At 37.9% G+C, this 25,009-nt stretch overlaps 2 pseudogenes; both read left to right on the plus strand.

Annotated features, from left to right (window-relative positions):
• Positions 1-2,656: 2,656 nt before the first annotated feature.
• LOC120210424 lies at positions 2,657-5,094 on the plus strand (annotated as a pseudogene).
• A 15,397-nt stretch (positions 5,095-20,491) lies between these two features.
• Positions 20,492-24,562, plus strand: LOC120210425 (annotated as a pseudogene).
• The last annotated feature ends 447 nt before the right edge of the window (positions 24,563-25,009 follow it).

Here is a 25,009-nt window from a genome sequence, read left to right on the forward strand (position 1 = left end):
GCAACTACATAGGTATTAAACTACTCAGCCATACCATGAAGCTATGGGAAAGGGTGTTAGAGGCTAGGTTGAGACAGATTACTAGGGTTTCGGAAAACCAATTTGGCTTTATGCCAGGTAGGTCAACCACGGAGGCGATTTATCTTCTTCGACGACTTATGGAGAAATATAGGGAAAAAATAGAGATATTCACATGGCGTTCATTGACCTTGAGAAGGCGTATAATAGCGTTCCCCGCGATACTATCTGGAAGACATTGGAAACAAGACGGATCCCAACTGCTTATATCCGCGCGATTCGTGATATGTACTGTAGATCTACTACCTACGTTAGGACTACAGTTGACGACACCGAGGCATTCCCGGTGGAAATCGAACTCCACCAAGGGTCGGCTCTTAGCCCTTACATCTTCGCTTTGATTATGGACGACATCTATTGTGCGACACCAGACGGTGTTCCATGGTGTATGCTTTTCGCTGACGACATTGTCTTAGTGGTTGAAACAAAAACTGAGTTGAATAGTAGACTGTCTACCTGGAAAACAGCTTTGGAAGAAAAAGGTTTAAGGATCAATATTGAAAAGACAAAGTATTTATGTTCAAACTTCAGTGGGAACCAAAACGATGAAGATGTAGATATATGCTTAGAAGGACACGTTCTCCCCTCAAAGGATTGTTTCAAGTACCTAGGGTCTATGATACTTTAAAGATGGGGGTGTAGATGAAGACGTTTCACACCGTATAAAGGCGGGATGACTAAAGTGAAGGGCTGCTATTGGAGTTTTGTGTGACAAGAAGGTACCTCTAAAACTTAAGGGAAAATTTTATAGAATGGCAATAAGACCAGCGTTGCTGTATGGATCAGAATGTTGGACTATCAAGAAGGATCACGTAAGGAAGATGGAGGGCGCAGAAATGAGAATGCTTCGATGGGTATGTGGTAGGACTCTGTGGGACATGACACCAAACTCTGATATTAGGATGTCCTTGGGGGCAGTGCATGTATCCGAAAAATTGAGAGAGGGAAGACTACGGTGGTTTGGGCATGTCCAAAGACGACAACCATCGGATGCGGTTAGGAGGGTTGAGTCGATTACAGTCGACGGTACCAGAAGGAGAGGTCGACCAAGGCAAAAATGGGAAGACTACTTGAGATATGATTTGAAGGATTTAGCCCTTACTGAGGACATGACCTCTGATAGGAAATTATGGCGACTTAAGACCAGGGTAGCCGAGTAGGGCGAGTCACATCCATTGGGTGTATCATCTTAGTATTCTTTTAATGCCTTTGTAGTAATTTCATTAATTGTACTTTTTATACGTTTTCTATCATTGGAATTTATGAAGGCCTAGAACTAAGGTAGCGGAGTAGTGTTCCCTTAGTTTAGGTTCTAACCATTTGACTTTATCCCTTCTTGAAGCCTGCTATCGTTGAATTCTGTGTATACTGCTCATCATGTTTCATCTTTATATTTTTGGTCGGGTCTTACGTTTCTGTCTATATGCAGATATTTTTATGTAGGGGTTTATTTGCAGGGATTACTTCCCATTACAGACGTGCATATGAGGATTGCATATGAAGATTGTTCAACTACGTATTTTATTTATTTATTTAAGCATGCATTACATTTTATCTTTATTATTAATTTTTTGACTGGCCGGAGGTCTTCCACGGAAGCTGCTCTCAACCTGGCGTTGGTGGACAACCTACTACCCTACCTCCCCTTACCCCATTGCATATGGGAATAGGGTTTGTTGTTGTTGTTGTTGTTGTGCTTATATAGCAATATATAGTATACCGTGTGTATTTGGTGATAATAAAATAAAATTTTAATAACCATAAATTAAACATATAATAATTATATTTTCTTCTAAAAATTAATACAAAAAAATTAGTCAATTAAAATCACACAAAGATCATATACAAGGAAAAGATTAACAACTTAATCAGGTAAACTCGAATAAAAGGTAAATACGAACAGATCTGATCACATTGGTAAATAAACCACAAAAAGGGGTCGAGTTATTGAAAGACAACCAACAAATAATAATTTTGAATCGAGTGACGTCAGAAAACTCCACAAACACAAATCACGTATCCAAATTTAATCTAATGATTTAAAGTAAGGAAGATCAACATAATAACAAAAGCTCTATCCTAATCAGTCGTGACAATATCAAGTTTATCTTGAGAAAAATAATAAACGAAAATAATGACAAAACGATTAAAAAATAAAGAAAAACATGCTATAAAGATAGAATAAATTATACCAAAAAACAAAAATATTAAAAAAATAAATATACGTTATATGGTGACATAATAGTTTTTTTATTGATAGTTAATATTGATATAACAATATTTGATTGACAGATAAAAGGACCTAGTTGATACTTAAAGAGATCTAATTAGACTATTTTTAAAATTTGAAAATCAATTTAAAATCTAAGTCATAGTTTGAGGACGTCTAATAGAATTACATGGTTAAAATATATAGATATCGTTTTAATATTTTAGTCAAAAGGACGTAGAAGAAGTTGCGAAGTATGAACATCAAATCGATCTAAAATCGGATACTGACTTGTAATCCAGGCATCAATCTTCGACTATCATTTCTCTGTCAAGATGAAGAAGAGGGTTGATTTTTCATTGAGAAAAGATGCTAACAATCTTCAACAACGAGCTAATGAATCCGCCCAAGGAGCTGCACAGCCCAGCTTCACTCAGTTCATCGAAAAAACCCAAATACCCATAAGAAATCATCATGCGTTTGATTTGCTGAAATCCCTTAGAATTAAGGGGAATTGGATTCCAGTTCCACCACTTTATTATGTTTGGTTCAAGTTTTCAAGGAAAAATTAGAATATAATTCCATCAAATGAGGGAAAATAAATTTCATCCATAACATGATGAAATTAAAATCCTTTGGAAGAGGGAATGTGAAATTTGACCATACTACCCTCACCAATCTTTTGGTATTTAGGTTGGATTTTAAAAAAAAAAATCTGGGTCGGGTCGGGTTTTTTTAAGTTTGATATTCGGTCCAGGTTGGGATTTTTTAAGTATGATATTTGAGTCGTATTTAGGGTTTAGGATTCGAGTCAAGTTTAGAGTTTAAGATTTGGGTCGGGTTTAGGGTTTTTTTAAGTCATTGTTTTATTGAATAAAAATAATTTTTTTATTATTTTGTGTCGGGTCGGGTTTTTAATTCATATATTCGGGCCGAGTCGGGTGAAACTTTATTTTGGTCAGGTCGGGTCTCAGGTGGAGGTTTCCTTGTTCTCGGGTCAGGTCGGGTGGACCAAAAACTTAACCCAACCCGACCTATGGCCATCCCTAATTGCGATAATTTTAACTTATAATGTTTATTAGCATGATTTTTATAATTTATTGAAATGAATAATTAATCAATTATTTTTTTTAAAATTTTCATAATATATTGTTACACGTAAGTTATAAAACAAACTAAAATAAAACAAAAAAATAAGAACAGTAATTCTGTCATTTTACATTACTGAAATTAAATTCGTCTGACATGTATGCGAATTAAACAGAATATGAATTTGGATTCCAATTCAATTTCATGCCAACCAAACATATTTTAGATTCAGATTTCAATTCCTGACAAATTTCAATTTATTCGTAAATATTCCAGCGAACCAAAAGCCATCAAAGGGTTTTCTTTCTTCAAATCCCACAAATGCTTTGTCGATCGGGTTCGGATACTGGGCTTGCTTTGCTTATTCCCCGTCCGAGAATCGTTTCTCCAATCACCAAAGGTTTAGATCTTTGTGCTTTGTTGATGTTTAAAAAGTCTTTGTTCTTTTTGGTGATCTGAATGTCTGGGTTTTTGGTGGGAATGCAGGTTGTTCTGTGGAGTGGATGAAATATACCGCATTTTATTGGGGGGTTTGAATAATCCGTGCAGTCTTTTGAGGCAGTATGGTCTGTCGAAAGGAAACAATGAAGCGATGTTCATCGTCGAGGCATATCGGACCCTACGAGACCTAGGTCCGTACCCAGCCGATCAGTGCTTAAGGATCTTGAAGGCAGCTATGGGTTCCTGGTGTATGATAGCAAGGCTGGGAGTGTTTCTGCTGCATTTCAATGTTTTCTTAATGAAAGCTCCCTATTTTCTTAATGGTTGAAGTACACCACAATGATTTTTTTGACTCGACTATAGGTTCGTTTTTTTTTTCCTTTTTTAAAATTTAGGTTCGAATTAAGTATTTCTTAGTAATTTTCTAGTGAAACTCATATTTTATCTGATAAAGTTGAATTATATATATATATACACACACATACGTTTAGTTAGTATAGAGGTATATTCTTTAAATTTGAGTCGATCAGACGAGAAGTAGAAGGATGTAGTACTCTGATCGAGTTTTGATGGGTTACAATCCGGTTAGACTTGACATCTGTCCATCCTTACTTATTATAGATTATAATATTGAAGTGATTATTTTATAACAAATCAATAAATCTAATAAATGTTTTTATAATTTTTAAACATTCAGTGATCAAAACAATCGTTTTGATAATAGTTGAGAGGCCTTTGGAATATTTTATCATTTTAATTGTCTTATTAATTATTTTTATTATTTATTTTGGGTGTTTAGGGTGCAGATGAAAGGGTTAAACTCTATTGGGGAGTTGCAGCTGATGGATCAGTGGCGGTTTCGGACAATTTGAAGCTTATAAAAGAAAGTTGTGCTAAATCATATACACCATTTCCAGCTGGTACGCTGTTATTCTTAGTTTCATTGTTTTTTTTTTCTTCCAAAAATTGACATCACTACTAACACACTGGTAAAGTTTAAGATTTAGTCCTTACATTAGAAAAATCAACCTCCTTTTGGGTGAAGTATGTTCCATAGTGAACAAGGGTTGATGAGTTTCGAGCATCCGAGGAGCAAAATGAAAGCAATGCCGAGAATCGACAGTGAAGGGTTCCGATTTCAAGGCCGATGTTCAGTAGAGAATCGGCGGCATGCCCCGAGTATGTAGCGAAGCCAACTGGGCACTGCGAGGCTCCCAAGCTTGAATACTTCATGGACACAATCGGGATCATAACATGGCCCAGATTTTTCCCCTTAATTTGTGATGATTTCTTGTTTTATGGATTTTCTGTTTAAGTCGAACTGTCAAAATGGCATGTAAGCATGAAAAGGCATGTTTGGCAAATAAAATGAAAAATAATAATAATTGTATTCTAATTTGTGTTGACATCAAAAGCGTCGAAGAGTACATCTAATGGTCAAATTACAGTTCCGTATGAGTTCCACCAAACTCAAATTTAAAAGATTTTATTCGACTTGAAATCATTTAAAAATTTAAGATAAATTTATTTATCTAACCTATTTTAAGTTAAGGAAAATTTTATTCGATCTAAAATTTAGATAAAATTTTGAAATAAAAACTCACATATAATTCTATATATACGAACACTAATCAAATCGAAACACTATCACAACACTCGTATATAAAATTTAGCTTGAATTTTGAATCAACATGGTGATTTTGATAAAATCATCCCTTAAAAAATCAACTTTACACTAAATTATTTAAAATACACTATTTTCCTAAACAATTCTTAACCGTTCCTATTTCACCATTCTTAAAAAATGGTCCCTTAAAAAATCAACATTGTTTTGGAAAGAGAAACCCAAATTATTTGGGCAGATGTCGGCGCCGGTTCCGGTCCAGCCCACATCAAGCCGGCACTTACTAAATCACACAAACCCAGATCTCTCCCTCTTCCCACTCACGACTAACCCAACCGGCGCGGCCTCCCAGTCAACTTCCGAACTGGCCATTTCACTGTTTATTAAACATCCCGTTCCACTCAAAATCCTAAGTTGCACTCACAAAAGAATAATTGTTTTTCTGTGGAAGAATCGTTTGAAACCCTAACACTGAGGTATAATAATAAAAAGAGAAAATAACCTCAGTGACCAAAAATCCCATATAATATACGATTTTAACCAATTTTTTCCGGATTTGCCAAAATGACCAACAAAATCGCAATGCGATCGCTAATTTGCAACGCGATCTCCATTATCGCAAATTCGCGTTGCATTTTCGCAATGCGATAGTTGAAAATCGCGTTGCGATGGTCTACAGTATCGTTGCGATTTTCTCAATTCGTAATGCGAATAAGTAAATCGCAACGCGAATTGGGAAATTCGCAATGCGAATAAGTAAATCGCAACGCGAATTGGGAAAATCGCAATGCGATACTGACTATCGCAATGCGATAATAAAAAATCGCAACGAGATACTTACTTTCGCAACGCGATACTGACTTTCGCAACGCGATTTACTTAGCGCCATTCGTATTAACGCGTATTTTTTTTTTCAAATTCCAAACACATATTTTTTCTTAATAAATCGGAAAATGAACCGTCCACAGTAATCGCAACTCATAACCTCAAACCCAAAAAACACAACACTCAGTCCCATCTCCATCTCTCACTTTCTACGGCGAAATCCGTCCCCATCTCCGAAGATTTCCGTCCCCATCGCCGGCGAAATCCCTCACAACCATTCACAGTCAAAAATCCCTCACAATCATTCAGAAATGGAAAATTAACCTCCGAGGGTTAGTTTTTTTATTTTATTTTGAATTTTTGCATTATTTTAGGTTTTTCATATTGAGATTGATGATAAGTTTACTGGTAATTTCAATAATAGATTAACCATTTCACTTAGATTTATTATTAAATTCATTCGATTGCTGCCAATACTGCTAAACTGTTTAGCTTGTGAAGTTAGTATTTGTCTTTGCTTTGTCTTTTGGTTGAAGTAATGCAGAAGAAGAATAGTTTCGAGAATGAGAATCGCAACGCGGAAATGACTATCGCAACGAGATAATCGCAACGCGAAATAAAAATCGCAACGCGAAACCAAAATCGCATTGCGATTTTCATTTCGCGTTGCGATTTTAATTTCGCGGTTGCGATTTTCATTTCGTGTTGCGATTGTCTGGTCGCGATAGTCATTTCGCGTTGCGATTCTCTCGTTGCGATAGTCATTTCCGCGTTGCGATTCTCATTATCTCGTTGCGATTTTCATTTCAACCAAAAGACAGAAACAGTGTTGCAAATTTTAGTTTCAAGAATAAACTACTATTTATGTTTATTGTTTTGTTTTTGGTATATCTTGACAGTGTAATTTTGGTATATCTAACTTGGTATGTTTATTGTTTTTTTGTAGAAATTTTTTTCGGCTTCATTGACATTAAGGAATAAAGTTAGCCTAGCCACTACAATTGCTTCGAAGCTTTCACCTGCACAAAGAAAATTGTTTGAAGAAACCTGCTTCGGGCCATGGCTGAGAGTACAACATCCGGGTGGAGATGCTAGTTTGACCATTGTGGCTTCAGACCATGACTAGCGATCTACCCAACAGTATACAACGTGGTGAGGAAGAGATATGGTTTCATTTTCCACCGGCGTATACTTGTTTTGGGCGGAAGGAGTTCTGCTTAATCACTGGTCTACGATTCGGACACGATTATGTAGGCCGGTACACTCGTCATATCACCCGCCCATCATGGTTATCCAGGGTTTTTCCTGATGAGTCAATAGAGAAGCCGAACTTACACGTCGACGACATGAAGAAATTGTTTAATAAGAAAGATGGTTTTACTCGGAGAATGACGTCGATGTTGTCCGAGTATGCCTACTACTTTTGTATGCCGGCTTTCTAGGTAGAAAGGCCAGACAACCTATTCCTCAGGAGCTAATATTATTGGTAGAGGACCTAAATGCATGGAATCTGTTTCCGTGGGGTTCGTATATATGGAAAGCTACCTGGACTAAGTTGTCGTCTGCCTTTGATGACCGCAAAAGTTTGCGGGGCGATGGGTCGAAATACACTTGTCAGGCTTTGTTTGGGCCTTTAAGGTAAGAATTTCTATATAATGTTTTCAAAATTATAATTAATTATTTAACAATTACTAATGTTTGTTATTATATTGTTTGTAGATTTGGATATTCGAGGCTTTCCCCAGCATGCGGACATATGCATTAAAATCCTCAGATGATATTCCTAGGGCTATTTCCTGGAAGAGGAAACGTATGTTGGATTGGGAAGACTTAATACCATATGCGACAATAAATAATGTAAGTTAACACAAATACTATCATATATAAACAAGTTATTAATAGTAGACGTTTAACTTTGTTTTAGTTTTTATATTATTAGGAGGCCAACACTCCATTAATGAGACTGACACCCACGGAGGCTGAGCTTGCCACTGATTGGTGGCAAGCTAGTCAGCGTTTTTTTGATGGCACGAATGATGAGCAGCCTCCACTTCCTCCACTTCGAGAGCCATCACCTCACCCAGAGCCATCACCTGATCGACCCGACTATACACCTCTACAACGAGAGCCATCACCTATCCCGTCACATCATCGAGTCTCTTCTCCACCATCACCTCATGATAGGCGACCGACAAAGATGCCACGACTTCTATCTCCCTGTCTCCACCTCCACGGGATGAGTCAAGGGAGTTACGTGATGAGGTCAATGCCTTGCGTGAGGAGATCGGTACTCTACGCGATAACGATGGTGCATGGCGTGTGGAGGTGTCTACTTTACGTGGTGAGATTGCCGCTCTACGTGAGATGGTAGTATCGTTGCAGAATGAGGTTCATACTCTACGCAACGAGGTAAGTTTAAGATTTTCCATATTTAACTTGATGATAAATTTACTCGTAATTTCACTTAAATTAACCATTTCACTTAGATTGCTTAGTAAATTTATTCGGTTGCTGCCAAAACTGCTAAACTTTTTACTTTAACACTGTGAAGTTAGTATTTGTCTTGTTTTGTCTTTTGGTTGAAAGTTTGAAATATATTTATCTTTGTTTTCACTGTTTAAATATCATGTCTGTTTATTTACTGATATTTGTATTTTTATTTAGCGGACCGATAAGGTGGATTCTTTACGTCGGGTTTTTCTTGCACGACAGAGTTCACGCATCAAACGGCGTGCACGTGCTATTAAGTCTCCGTATACCCCAATAGTGCGAAGACACCGCAAGAAGAAGCCCGACTCGCCTATCATCCCTCAAGAGTCCACTCCTATCGTTGAAGAGGCCCCTATCATTCCTCGAGAGTCCCCTCCCACCGTTCAAGAGGCCACTGTCATCGTTGAAGAAGTCCCTCCCACCATTCAAGAGCCCGATTCACATGGCGTCATATGTAGGATTCTTGAGAAACCCTCTGACGTGCCGGACATGATGGATTCAAGTTGGCTCTCGTATGAGTTACCGGCCAGTACCATACCGGTATCTGAAGAGGAGAGGAAACAACTACCAGACACAATTCTGGATAACACCCTTTGGGCTAAGACCGCAGTTGATTTTATCTACACGAGCGAAGCCAGGGGTGTTTCACTGACATATGCAAGCTCAATGATGATATCTATTTGTTTCTTGATCGGTCTTGGTGGGGCGTATTAGTAGGGGTCGAAGACAATGGCTATTTCGATGGAGGGGTAAGTCTTATATTTTTCTTATATTTTCATTTGATTAATTTGTTTAAAAATTAATGTAATTCACTAATATATGTATTTTTTTTGTAAAACAGCATATCGATGCGTGGGTGTCACGTCTACTAATAATTAGGAAACTTAAGGAAAATAAAAGAAATACACGGTATACAATAATGCCGACGGCTTTTAACGCAGTTCACTTGAAGAATCAACGAGATGAATCATTTGCGTTGGGCAATGGACAAGCTAAACTTTATCCTGCATGGTGGGAGGTCGATAAGGTTAGTGTTTATTTTAGATTGAGTTTAAAGGTATTCATAAATAAGTGCGCAAATGAATGAATTATTACTTATGATTGCAGGTGTTTATCCCTGTTTTGGAACGTAACCATTGGCTTCTCGTCGAGCTTCAGATCCCATCCCTTAAGGCAATAGTATATGACAGCATGATAAATTACATATCATTGGCTGATTTAAGAGATATTATTAAGGGATGGAGCTCTTATTTGGCTAAATACTTGGATGCGATAAATTATTGGACTCGTTCTGGAAACAAGAAGCCAAAGAAGCTCAATATTACAGTTAGCAGAGACGAGACCGCACCACAACAAACGAAAGGACCCAGAGGGGATTGTGGTCCTCTCGTATGCTTGGCGTTGGACCGTTTGATCACAGGAAGTATAAAGTATCTACCTCCCACCGATATAAATAGAGCTGCAGTAGGCTTGTGGTTTCGACATTATATGGCTAGATCGATATACGAGACGCTGCCTACCTGCATCCGCGTTATAAAAATATCCATAAACAATTGGTATGTTTATAGGCTTGTGGTTTGAAAATGTTTGGTTAAGTACCTAGAATTCAATAATTTGCTGTTTGTAGGTTTTAGATGTGTAGAAAGTGTTGTTTGAGCAAATGTTTGGTTTATGCAGGTTAATCTCAGAAGTGAGCTGCGTGAAAATGATGTATGGCTGCAAAAGTTGATTCAATAGTAGAAGTGTTATTTTCTCTAATAATTATTGCTTATTTTTTGATTGTTTAATTGATTTGTAAAAGGTGATTTGTAAAAGTTGATTTGTTTAATTGATGTTAACATAATTCTTATTTGTGCTTGTTTAATTGATTGAAATGTAATGGTTGATTTTGTTGATTTCAATATGCATTATGTTGAAGGCAAAAAGTACTATCGCAATGCGAAATGAAAATCGCAACGAGATAATCGCAACGCGAAAATGAAAATCGCAACGCGAAATTAAATTCGCGTTGCGATTTTCATTTCGCATTGCGATTCTCTCGTTGCGATTTTCATTTCGCATTGCGATTCTCTCGTTGCGATTTTCATTTCGCATTGCGATAGTAATTTCCGCGTTGCGATGGACATTAAGATGATTTCCTATTAAGTGATAACAACTGGAACAGATCATAGCAATTTTCAAACTCAAGTTACTAATACATGCCTAACTGAAAATGTTAAAAGTTCACACATAAAATCTACATAATACAACGTTTGCATTTAAAAATCACCTAAGTTAACAGACCCAAAAGGTGAAGCCAGTTGTGATTGGGATTTTAAAGATGATTGCGATTTTGATTGCCTTTTTCTTGACACCATATGAGCTTTGGATTTTGATGATGATCCATATTTTGGTAGAGGAAAAGATGATTGTGATGGCACTGGTGATCCACATGTCAACCTTGTATGACCACTTTCCTTGCACCGACTACATGTCGATCTCTTCTTCTCTTCACCCTTAGACGGTATACGATCGTAACTTTTTGGTCGGCAAGGTAGCCTTCTGTCCATGGTTGGTGGCAAAACTGTTTGTAAGTCATCTGGTATGTCCCACTCAGAAGGATGTGAAATAGGGTAGACAATCTCGGCATAAGTCTGTCGATATACTTCTGTAGTGTAGCAATCCATAGCGTATGTGCTTGAATCATCTTGGTTTAGATGAAGAGCAACTTTTATAACATGGCCACATGGATAACCAGATGTTTGCCATTTCATACAACTACACGTCCTTGCATTTAGATCGACAAGCCCATTTAAGTTATTATCCAGTACTTCAAACAAAGTGTTTGAACATGGTTCAACTCTCCATGACGTTGACTTCACAAATCGTTTCGTTATCTTTTTTTCAGTCCATGGTGTAACACGATGTTCCAATGTTCCTGTAAATTTAAATAAATAATACTTAGTAAAATATATCCCAATGTTCCTGTAAATTCAAAGAAATAATACCTGCATGGTTTCTTTTCTTGTAGTACCACTGTTGAATAGAGGCTCGAAAAAACTCCATTAACATAGTAATGGGTAATTTCCGGGAATGACGACTTAGAGCGTTAATTGATTCTGCACTATTAGACGTCATGAAACCATATCTTGCTCCAAGTTGATGTACTCTTGACCATCTTTCAAACCCGACATCTTCTAGTGTTTGAGAACACTGAGGCAAAAAACGTCTTAAACAGTTTATATGCTTATTGAAATCCACTTCCCGATAAGCCTTTACAGCCTTCCAGTATGTCCATTTGTGCTTTTTTATACCAGCAGACCTTGATTTTAGATTTCTATACAAATAAACACCACAAAGTCCATGAAAAGCATCTGGGAAACACCTTCTAACAGCGTTGTCAATTGAGTTTGCCCTATCGGATATGATTGTCAGATTGCTATAGGACCTATGCAATCCCTAAGATGCCCCATAAACCATGTCCATGAATCAGAGGTTTCAGATTTGCCAACCCCGTAAGCTATTGGCAATATCCCATTGTTAGCATCCATGGCTACTGCTAATAAGTTTACTCCAAGGTATCGACCTTTCAAATGTGCTCCGTCAACTATAATAACTGGGCGCATGCAAGTAATAAACGAACGAATCTACAAAATAATATACACAAGAAATATAATCATTTAAATTTTAAATGCATGTAACTAACAGAAATGAGTCAACATAATATATTGATTTACTAACCGCAGCACCAATGGCGATAAACAGCAACTCAAAGCGTCCATCTCTATCTGTTTTGATATGAGTTACCGACCCAGGATTTTTCAGCTTTAAATTATGACAATAAGCCGACAGTTGGGCAAACGATGCTTCTGGCGACCCCCTCAACAATTCCAAGGCATAACATTTGGCTCTCCAAGCTTGAGAATATGATATACTAATCTTGAACCGAGCATTCATGTCAGTCATAATTTCATGTCCCCGATATACCCTGCCATTCAAAAACATTAACTCAGCCAGAAACCACCCAACTTTTTTGTTTGCCTGTCTATGGTGAGGAAAAACTTGGGTTCTTGAACATGTATGTTTATCAATAAAGGTCCTAACTTGAAACATTGCGCAATCTTTTATCCTCTTTGCAATCATACGCCACGTACAGTTTTTGTCAATCGTACACCTTGTTTCGAAACGATCTTTGCTTGATTTGTTAACTTTTAGTTGATAGCCATCTTCCACACATTTCGTATACAAAGCTATCTTCAAGTCTTCCTTTGTATCAAAACAATCATCTTTCTTGATACGAATAACTTTTGTGTAACAATCAACTGCTTTCTTTGCCAACTCTTCTTCCGGTAATTGAAGTAATTATGGCATATTCCAGTTATACTCCCGTGGCATTTTCTTTTCTTCGGGGACTTTTTCTTCTTCTTTTTCTTCTTCAGGATTATATGAATTACAGAATGGATGTTCAACATGATCATTCACAGTCGTAACTTCCTCCTCATTATCATCAACAACATCTTCCTCGACAACGGATGTTTCATCATCAAAATTCGGGTATTTACCAATATCAAAATCATTACACGCAGGGTCTGTTTCTTCTTCTGAAACATCATCAAAATTCGTGTATTGACCAATATCAAAGTCCGGGTATTGACCAAGATCAAATTTCGAATACTGACTAGTACTCACAATTTTTTCTCTTGGCTCATCATCGTCTAATTGGTCAATACGAAAACCGGAATTTGGTGCTGAAAGTTAATTTGGATTTGGATTAGAGAAAGGCTGTGGGTTTTGAGACCCACTTAGTTGATTACTACCCGCTACTGACCCAACAATACTACTTCTAGGTTCAACAACATACAATGTAACATCATCACTTGAAACATTAATGTAAGCAATGAATCGTTCAACATCTCATTGTCGGTTAACAAATAACTTTACCATTTCTCTGATAAGATAGCCTAAATCCACTTAGGGGCTCTAAATTTAATTTTTTTGAAACACGTAACATTAGGGTTTCATAAGTTAACTTCTTTAATGACAGTTTTAGTTGAAGATTCATGGGTAAAGGCATATATTGTAAAACACCATGAACATTCTCCCATGACCCTCCAAAACACAAATCTATCCAAACATGATCAACATTAGATGATTTCATGGTTGTAACTAAACAAACGAGATGCGAAACTAAGACCTGTTGCCGGATGGGGAAGGATGTCATTGGATATTGGAACGGATGTCGCCGGAGAGAGTGATAGATGGAGATGGAATGAGTTACGATTTAGGGATTTGGTTATGAGTTGTTGCTGCTGCGTATATATACATACACAAAAAAATTTGGCTTACGAAACTAAAACCTGTTGCGAACTTTGAAACTCGCATTGCGATTCTGTATTATCTCGTTGCGAAAGTCAGAATCTCGTTGCGAAAGGCAATCATTTGACCATCGCAATGCGAACTGCAAATCGCAACGATAGAATCGCAATGCGAAATGAAAAAGGCAACGAGGATTAACATGCATAAACTTTAACAATATTATTGAATTCTAGGTACTTAACCAAACATTTTCAAAACAAAAGGAGTATATATGTTAACAAAACTTGCATTATGTGTATTTTATGTGTGCACTTTTAACATTTTCAGTTAGGCATGTATTAGTAACTTGAGTTTGAACATTGCTATGATCTGTTCAGTTGTCATCACTTAATTCATTTGACTATCGCAACGCGAAAATGGTTATCGCAACGAGAAAATCGCAATGCGAAATGAAAATCGCATTGCGATTTTCTCGTTGCGATAACCATTTCGCGTTGCGATAGTCTGTTTTGCCTTCAACATAAAGCAGATTGAAAATCAACAAATCAACTATTACATTTCAACACAAATTATGTACACATCAATTAAACAAATCAACATTTACAAATCATCTTTTACAAATCAATTAAACAATCAAAAAATAATAATAATTCTTATTTCTTCATCAATTATTGAATCAAGAATCACAACTTTGTGACCCCGTACATCCATTTCACGCAGCTCACTTAAGGATTAACCTGCAGAAACCAAACATTTGCTCAAACAAGACTTCCTACACATCTAAAACCTACAAACATCAAATTATTGAATTCTAGGTACTTAACCAAACATTTTCAAACCAAAATGAGTATATATGTTAACAAAACTTGCATTATGTGTATTTTATGTGTGCCTTTTAACATTTTCAGTTAGGCATGTATTAGTAACTTGAGTTTGAACATTGCTATGATCTGTTCAGTTGTCATCACTTATTAGACATTCATTTGACTATCGCAACGTGAAAATGGCTATCGCAACGCGAAAATGGTTATCGCAACGAGAATATCGCAACGCGAAATGAAAATCGCATTGCGATTTTCTCGTTGCGATTTTCATTTCGCATTGCGATTTCATTTCGCATTGCGATTTTCTCGTTGCGATAGCCATTTCGCGTTGCGATAGTCTGTTTTGCCTTCAACATAAAGCAGATTGAAAATCAACAAATCAATATTACATTTCAACACAATTATGTACACATCAATTAAACAAATCAACATTTACAAATCATCTTTTACAATCAATTAAACAATCAAAAAATATATAATTCTTATTTCTTCATCAATTATTGAATCAATGAATCAACAACTTTGTGACCCCGTACATCCATTTCACGCAGCTCACTTAAGGATTAACCTGCAGAAACCAAACATTTGCTCAAACAAGACTTCCTACACATCTAAAACCTACAAACAGCAAATTATTGAATTCTAGGTACTTAACCAAACATTTTCAAACCAAAAGGAGTATATATGTTAACAAAACTTGCATTTGACTTACCAATTAACAATGGACACTTTCATAACGCGGATGCAGGTAGGCAGCGTCTCGAATATTGCTCTAGCCATATAATGCCAAAACCACAAGCCTACTGCAGCTCTATCTCTATCGGTGGGAGGTAAAAACTCTGTGCTTCCCGTCGTCAAACGCGCCAAGCAAAGGCATACGAGGACCACAATCCCCTTTGGCTCCCGGCGATTGCTGTGGCGCGGTCTCGTCTCTGACAACTGTGACATTGAACTTCTTTGGCTTCTTGTGTCCAGATGACTCCAATACTTAATCCCATCAAAGAATTTAGCCAAATGAGAGCTCCATCCCTTGAAATATCTCTCAAATCAGACAGTGATATGTAATGATCATGCTGTCATACACTATTATCTTCAGGGATGGGAGCTGAAGTTGGACGAGAAGCTAGTGACGACGTTCCAAAACAGGGATAAACACCTGCGATCATAAGTAATAATTCATTTATTTGCGCACTTATTTATTAACACCTTTAAAAATTTAAAAAATTAACACTAACCTTATCGACCTCCCACCATGCAGGATAAAATTTAGCTTGTCCATTGCCCAACAAAAATGATTCATCTCGTTGATTCTTCAAGTGAACTGCGTGAAAAGCCGTCGGCATTATTGTATATAGCGAATTTTTTTAATTTTTCCTAAGCTTCCTTATTATTAGTAGACGTAACACCCATGCATCGATATGCTGTTTTACAAAAAAATACATATATTAGTGAATTACATTAATTTTAAACAAATTAATCAAAATCATATATAAGACAAATATAGTCTTACCCCATCCAAATAGCCACTGTCTTCAACCCCTAATAGCACACCCCACCAAGACCGATCAAGCAACAAAAACATTTCATCGTTGAGTTTGATGATGTCAGGTAACACCATTGGCTCCGCTCATATAGATAAAAATCAACTGCGGTCTTAGCCAAAGGTATTATCCACAATTGTTTCCGGTAGTTGTCTCCTCTCCACTTCAGATACCGGAAGGGTACTAGCCGGTAACTCATACGAGCCAACTCTCATCCATGTCCGGAACCGGTGGGGGTTTCTCAATACTTCGATATATTACCCCATGTGAATCGGGCTCTGGAATGGTGGGAGGGACCTCTTCAACGATGACAGTGGCCTCTTGAACGGTGGGGGGGGGGGAATCTTGAGGGAGAATAGGGGCCTCTTGAATGATTGGAGGGGACTCTTGAGGGATGACCGGTGAGTCGGGGCTTCTTCTTGCGGAGTCTTCGCACCATGGGGTGAACAGAGACGTAATAGCACGTCCACGCCGTCTGATGCGTGAACTCGTCGTGCAAGGAAAACCCGACGTAAAGCATCCACCTTATCGGGCCGCTAAAAAAATTAATACATAAATCAAAAATAAACAGACATGATATAAACAAGACAAATATGTTTCAAACTAGCATTGTATTCACCCAATCATTATTATCTATAGTTCACAAAATGCTCAAATAACATTCCAGAAGTAAGCACTTATATAAACATTTAAAAGGACATATATAAACATTCCAGAAGAAGAATAGTTTACTTTCGCAACACGAAACTTAAAATCGCAATGCGAAATGACTATCGCAACGCGGAAATGGCTATCGCAATGCGAAATGAAAATCGCAACGACAAAATCGCAACGCGAAATGAAATCGCAACGACAAAATCGCAACGCGAACACAAATCGCATTGCGATTTTCATTTCGCGTTGCGATTTGTCGTTGCGATTTTCATTTCGCATTGCGATAGCCATTTCCGCGTTGCGATAGTCATTTTCGTGTTGCGAAAGTAAACTATTCTTTCTGCAAATTGAAACTTGAATGGATTGCATTACTTCAACCAAAAGACAAAAACAAAACCAAAAACAAATACTAACAAAAACAGATTGCAGCAACCGAATGAATTACGAGTATGAAAAATCTTAAACTTACCTCGTTGCGTAGAGTATGAACCTCATTCTGCAACGATGCTACCATCTCACGTAGAGCGGCTACCTCACCGCGTAATGTAGACACTCAACACTCCATGCACCATCGTCTTTGCGTAAAGTACCGACTCCTCACGCAAGGCATTGACCTCATCACGTAACTCCCCTAACTCATCCCGTTGAGGTGGAGGTGGAGAACAGGGAGATAAACGTCGTGACATCTTTGCCGGTCGCCTATCTTGCGGTGATGGTGGAGAAGAGGCTCGATGATGTGAAAGAATAGGTGATGGCTGTCGTTGTGGAGGTGTATAGCCGGGTCGAATAGATGATGGCTCTAGGTGAGGTGATAGCTCTGGGCGAGGTGATGGCTCTAGGTGAGGTGATAGCTCTGGGCGAGGGATGGCTCTCGAAGTGGAGGCTGCATCAACCGTCCATCAAAAAACACTTACTAGCTTGCCACCAATCAGTGGCAAGCTCAGCTTCCGTGGGTGTCAGCCTCTGTAGAGGAGTGTTGGCCTCCTAACAATATAAAAGCTTAAACAAAGTTAAATGTGTACTAGTAATAACTTGTTTATAAATATGGTAGTATTTATGTTAACTTACATTATTTATTGACGTATACCGTAGTAAATCTTCCCATTGCAAGGTTCGTTTCCTCTTCCAGGAAATAGCCCTGGGAATATTATTTGAAGTTTTATTGCATATGTCTTCATGGCGGGAAAGGCCTCAAATATCTAAATCTACAAACAATATAATAACAAACATTATTAATTGTTAAATAATTACTTATATTTTGGAAACATTATATAAAATTCTTACCTTAAAGGCCCAAATAAAGCCTGTCAAAGTGTATTTGGAACCATCGCCATGCAAACTTTTTCGATCATCCAAGGCAGACGATAACTTATTCCATGTAGCTTCCATAAATACGAGCCCACGGAAACAGGTTCCACGCATTTAGGTCTTCTACCAATTTGATTAGATCATTTGGAATAGGCTGTTGGCCTCTCTGCCTAAAAAGCCGGCATGCAAAAGAATTAGAAGGCATACTCGGACAACGTCGACGTCATCCATCCGAGTAAAACCATCTTATTATTCAAAAAATCTTGTCAGGTCTTCTACGTGTAGACTCGGCCTCTCCAGCTCAGGGAAAACCCGGGATAGCCATGATGGACGGGTAATGTGTCTAGTGTACCGACCTACATCATCGTGTCCGAAGCGTAGACCGGTGATTAAGCAAAACTCCTCCCGCCCAAAACACGTATACGCCGGTGGAAATCAAACCATATCTCTTCATCACGACGTTGTATAGTCTCTGGTAGATCTCTAGTCATGGTTTGAAGAAACAGGTGTGTCAACATCGCATCCACCGGGATGTTGTACTTCAGCCATGGCCCGAAGCATGTATCCTCAAACATTTTCTTTGTGCAGGTGAAAGCTTCGACGCAATTGTTTTGGCCAGGCTGACTTTATTTCTCAAGGTCAATTGCCGAATAAAGTTCTACAAAAACAATAAACATACTAAATTAGATATACCAAAAACTACAATGTGAAGATATACCAAAAACAATAATAAACATAAATAGTAGTAGTTTATTCTTCAAACTTAAATATGCAACACTGTGAATTTCGTATTTGTCTTTGTTTTTTGGTTGAAGTAATGCAATTCATTCAAGTTTCAATTTGCAGAAGAAGAATAGTTTCTGAAAATGAAAATCGCAACACGAAAATGACTATCGCAACGCGAAACTAAAATCGCGTTGCGATTTGCATTTCGCGTTGCGATTCTTGGTTGATTTATAAGCAATCTAAGTGAAATGGTTAATCTATTATTGAAATTACCAGTAAACCTATCATCAATTTCAATATGAAAAACCTAATAAAATGCAAAAATTTCAAAAAGAAAATAATTAAAAAAACTAGCCCTCGTTGGTTGATTTGGTTGATTTTCCATTTCTGATTGTGAGGGTGGCTCTGAGAGATTTAGATAGACAGATTTCGCCGGAGATGGGGACGGATTTCGTCGGAGATGGGTGAGAGAGTGAGAGATGGAGATGGGACTGAGTTGTGATTTTAGGTTTTAGGTTATGAGTTGCGATTACGGGATATACTGTGGACAGTTCAGCGTTCCAATATATTTATATTCATGTTTGGAATTTAAAAATAAAATACTTGGTCAGGATACTAATGGCGCTTTGAAAAAGCATTGCGATATGTATTATCGCGTTGCGAAAGTCAGTATCGCGTTGCGAAAGTAAGTATCTCGTTGCGATTTTATTATCGCATTGCGATAGTCAGTATCGCATTGCGATTTTCCCAATTCGCGTTGCGATTTACTTATTCGCATTGCGAATTTCCCAATTCGCGTTGCGATTACTTATTCGCATTGCGAATTGGGAAAATCGCAACGATACTGTACACCATCGCAACGCGATTTCAACTATCGCATTGCGAAAATGCAACGCGAATTTGCGATAATGGAGATCGCGTTGCGAATTAGCGATCGCATTGCGATTTTGTTGGTCATTTTGGCAAATCCAGAAAATTTAGTTAAAAATCGTATATATGAGATTTTGGTCACTGAGGTTATTTTCTTTATAAAAATCTCAAAATCACTAACGCCACTAAACCAAACATCACATACTTTTTCTCTCGCTTACAGTGCTACCTGTCGCCTTCAATCGCGACTTTTGCACCACTCAACTCTCGCACTACCCTTTCTCTCTCTTCCCGTTGTTTTTCTTTTTTGGTGTAAATAAAGGGATTTAGGGTTTTGTTTTGTTTTCTCTTCTTCGATATGAATCAACAGCCAGGTCCGGGAGATAACAAGGATCCAGGGAAGCGCCTGTGGCCCAGCTGTTGATCCACTGCCGTTAAGCCGATCCCCGAGAAACCGGTTGCTGGTGTTGGAGAAGACGAGGTCGTTACTTCGTCGGAGAAGACTGAGGATTCGACAATGGAGGATGAATCAGTTAATCCGGCTACCGTTGTTGTATTTGGTTGAACAGCCGAGGTCTAATTTGCAGTATAAATGAGAGTACCTGAATTGTGCCGCAATTTTAGGTTAGATTTCGAGTTCAATTCAGTCAACTCTGGAATTTACTCTTTTGATCGATCTTTTTTTTGAATAACTTTTTTTGTTGTTGTTGAAGTGCTGTTGCTTGGTGTGGAAAGTGAATGCTATTGCTTGTGCTACTGAAACTTGTGCTAGAATTCCGAGGTCAGTTTGTTTCTTTTAATTGTTCTTCCTTTTCCAAGTGAAGTTTCGTGTACTTGACTTGATGGTTAGAAAATGAGCTAGTTTTTTCCTTTAGAATGATGATTTCCTATCATACAAGTGAACTATAGAATTATTTCGAAACCAAGTTTTGAGGAACACCAAGTTTGGGAAACTGATTTATTCTATACGACTTTTTAAAAAAAAAACTCATCTAGTGTTTTATTTATTTGTAGTTCCAATGCAAATCCACCTTTCTGGATCCCTATACAAATTGTGATCCCTGAGCGTCCTACAGAGTGTGCAGTGTTCAATGTCACAGCAGGTAGCTTAAATCTACATTTTCAGTTCTTAATTGTTATAGCTCTAAGTATGCCATTAATGACATGGTTGAATATTTGAGTCATGTAGCGGTGTCAAAATGTCAATTTCATGAAATTGGATTTTTTTATTGATCTTTGTAGCTATGCAAAGTTTTTGTATCGGTGGAGCATGACTACGACTATGTCTATTTTACATCTTGTTTATTATGTAACATGGTTGTGGCTGTTTCATTGTCAGCATGTCTTAACAATATTAGCTCTTATTTTTAGCCAGTTGGCAGCAAAATTGTGTATATGATTAGTTGCTCTGCACATATCTTGCAGATTCTCCTCGTGATTCTGTTCAGTTTATTGAATGGTCACCTACTTCTTGTCCTCATGCCTTATTGATAGCTAACTTCCATGGGAGGGTGACTATCTGGACTCAGGCATCCCAAGTAAGCTTGCTCGCTAAATTGCTTCTTTGAGATACTTGATGACCCCACTTTATCTTCTTAGCATGGCTTCTCTGTATATAAGCCCATTCAGACTTAGTTACTCTGGAAACATCGGTGTATTCCTATACTTTCTGTTACTTTTCATTTTGGTTTATCTTTTGCTCATTTGTGGCCATAAAATCTTACCCTGGCTTAAAATTCAATGTTTAAATGCAGGGGCCTGCTCATCTGGTACGCGATGCTAGCTTCTGGAATCGTGAGCATGACTGGCGGCAAGATATAGCTGTTGTTACGAAGTGGTTGTCAGGGGGTCTCCGGTAAGTTTTGACTGTCTGCAAATTGATGTCTGGAAAGGATCTTTCAGGCATGAATTATCGTGTAAGTTAGTATTGTGGTGCAAATTTTTTTGCCCTTCTTGTAAATGCCTCAAGTTTATCGTCGTATGTAAAGATGATTGTGCTGGATCTTCTTTCCATAACTTATGCCTTCAAGAAAGAAAGAAGTGAATTAGACTTTTTTTTTTATAGAAGGTTAGGCCTCATTAAAAACCCCCTTTTTCACCCTCCATGTTATGTAAGTAACATGAAGGACAAAGAAAGGAGGAAAAGAGTGCCTAGACATTCTTTATTTTGTTCCCTCATTAACATTTTTTTTATTCTTTCAATGGACACCTTTTTCTCATTTGTTTTTAATTTCCCTTGTTACTTTAATGTTAATGATATGATCACTTGGTATTGATTTATGTATTTTTAATAATCAGTATAGGGGCTTTCATCAAAATCCAGTAATCCCGCAAACTCAAATTCAACTTTTGAGGAAAAATTTATTTCTCAACAATCTCAAAATTCAGGTTTGTAGCTTTCCCTCATTAAGTGTTTGTCTTCTCTGGCTTTCCAGAAAGTTGAGGTCTAGCTCACAGTTTGTGTTCTATTCATGATTTGAGCCAGAAATAAATTTGTAAACATTCTGGATTTGTAATGTTGACTATTATCATATAGAAGCTTTAGTGTTCTTTGATGATGAGCTCATTGGCCTGTTCTCTCTGTTTTTCATGTTAGTATCATTGTAGAAATTTGAAAGGTATTCATTGATTGAATCTGTTTTTCTTTTTCTTTTTTGCAGCCAGATGGCCCAATTTTCTTTGTGTTTGTTCTGTCTTCTCTTCTGGGTCTGTTCAGCTTCATTGGTCCCAATGGCCACCTACTCAGGGTGTTGAACGAAAATGGTTTGCACAGCAAGGGAATATTGGGTGCTGGGCCTAGTGGTATCATGGCTGCTGATGCAATAGTAACAGACAGTGGTGCCCTGCACGTGGCAGGTGTTCCAATTGTAAACCCGTCTACTGTTGTTGTGTGGGAGGTCACCCTGGCACTGGAAATGGATTTCAAGCAATTGCAAAGACCAGCACAAGTAATGGGATATCACCTTCAGTTAATCCACCCAACTGGGCAGGTTTTGCTCCATTGGCTGCATATTTATTTAGTTGGCAAGAATATTTGATATCTGAAGCAAAACAAGGGAAAAAGTCAACAGATCAAGATTTTAATGATGTTGTGTCACTACATTGCTCGCCAGTTTCAAATTTCTCAGCATATGTGAGCCCCGAGGCTGCAGCACAATCTGCGGCAACCACTACTTGGGGCTCTGGAGTAACTGCAGTTGCCTTTGATCCAACTCGTGGTGGTTCTGTAATTGCTGTTGTTATTGTTGAGGGTATTAGTCTGATCTTTAAAGTTTATTTTTGAAACTTCTTGCTGTTCCTATAACAGAGCTTATTGATTAAAATGTTAAGTTATAAACCTTAGAATGACATTTATACCATACTATGTAAATGGGAAAATAAGACTAGATGGACTATGTTCTGGCCTGTATCGGCACATTTAGGTGGTAACTGAACCAATAGCTCATTGTTTAAATGGTAATGGTAGCCTGTTGGTTTTAGTACTGACCAATAGCCCTTTGAATGGAATGATTCTTTTCTGTTGATTTTGGTTGGTTTCTGAATAAATAGTTCATATTTTATCAGCTGTTAGTTGGCCGCCTTTAAATTCATTGTGTCGTGTCATGCTTATTGTAGGACAATACATGTCTCCATATGATCCCAGAGGGTCCTACAATCACAGGTTGGAGAGTGCAACGTTGGGAGTCATCACTTCAGCAGGTTGTTCTCCTAATATATTTGGGAATCCTTCTTCCAGTTTTGGTGGCAGGCACCTATGCAAACCGTTTGGGTGTCTAAAGTGGATACAAGCATACCGCCCACTAATGACTTTAAGTGTCACCAAGCAGCTGCTGCGGGACCAACTTCTGATGCTCAAAAAGCATTTGATTTGAGTGCTGAGAAGGCTTATAGAGTTAGTTTTTGATCCTTTTGACCTACCAAGTGATGTTAGAACCCTTGCTCGAATTGTTTATTCTGCACATGGTGGTGAGATAGCTTTCGTTTCTTCGGGGTGGAGTCCACATTTTTCTGGTCCAAATTTTATTCCTGTTGATAACTACCAGATTAATGTTGGATCTGCTATTGCTGCCCCTGCCTTCTCTTCAACAAGCTGTTGTTCAGCTTCTGTTTGGCATGACACTAGCAAGGACCGTACCATGTTGAAGATAATTCGCGTTCTTCCTCCTGCTGTTTCAAGTAGTCAGATAAAGGCTAACTCATCAACCTGGGAACGTGCTATTGCTGAGAGGTACATAATTAGCTAATCTATGCTCAGACTTGATGAATTTTTATTACAACTATTATTAATGTGTTTGGAGTAGGTTTTGGTGGAGTCTTTTGGTTGGAGTTGATTGGTGGGATGCCGTTGGCTGTACACAGAGTGCTGCTGAGGATGGCATTGGTAAACAAACTTTCACCAACTTTTAATTTTTTTGACCCAAGTACAAATTATATTTTCCTTGCATTTGCATTTTACATTACCATCTTTGCTTGCCCGTTTTTGACGTATATTGTCCTTTTCAGTTTCTCTGAACAGTGTGTGATTGCTGTCTTAGATGCGGATTTTCACTCTCTTCCTTCTATTCAGCACAGGCAACAGTATGGACCTGTATGTCTTTTAACTTATTTTTGCAATATTGATCGGCTGTTGCTTCTTTTTTTATAGATTGAAGGCCTCATTAAAACCCCTTCTTGATTAATGGAGCTTGTATGGAAGCTCCTTAATCAGCGGAAGGAGGAAAAGAGTGCCTTAGAACTTCATTAAAGAAAATAAGAATTACACCCTAGAAAAAGATAAGCTAAATAACCCTTACAAAAAGCACAACCCCCTTCCGAACAAGAACCAGAAAACCAAACGAACAGTGCAAATGACATAAAAATCAGCCTATACCAGCCTTTGCTAAAGCATCAGCATCCATATTAGTTGTCCTTGCAACCCACTAACAACCCCCCAAAAATTCTAAGTTTAACAACTAATCTCTAACAATAAAAGCGTACACAAGGGCATGAATCAACATTGTAATCCAGTCTACTGCTACCCTACTATCACTCTCAA

The sequence above is a fragment of the Hibiscus syriacus genome, unplaced genomic scaffold (genome assembly GCF_006381635.1).
Source record: "Hibiscus syriacus cultivar Baekdansim isolate YM2019G1 unplaced genomic scaffold, ASM638163v2 tig00109924_pilon, whole genome shotgun sequence".
NCBI lineage: Eukaryota > Viridiplantae > Streptophyta > Magnoliopsida > Malvales > Malvaceae > Hibiscus > Hibiscus syriacus.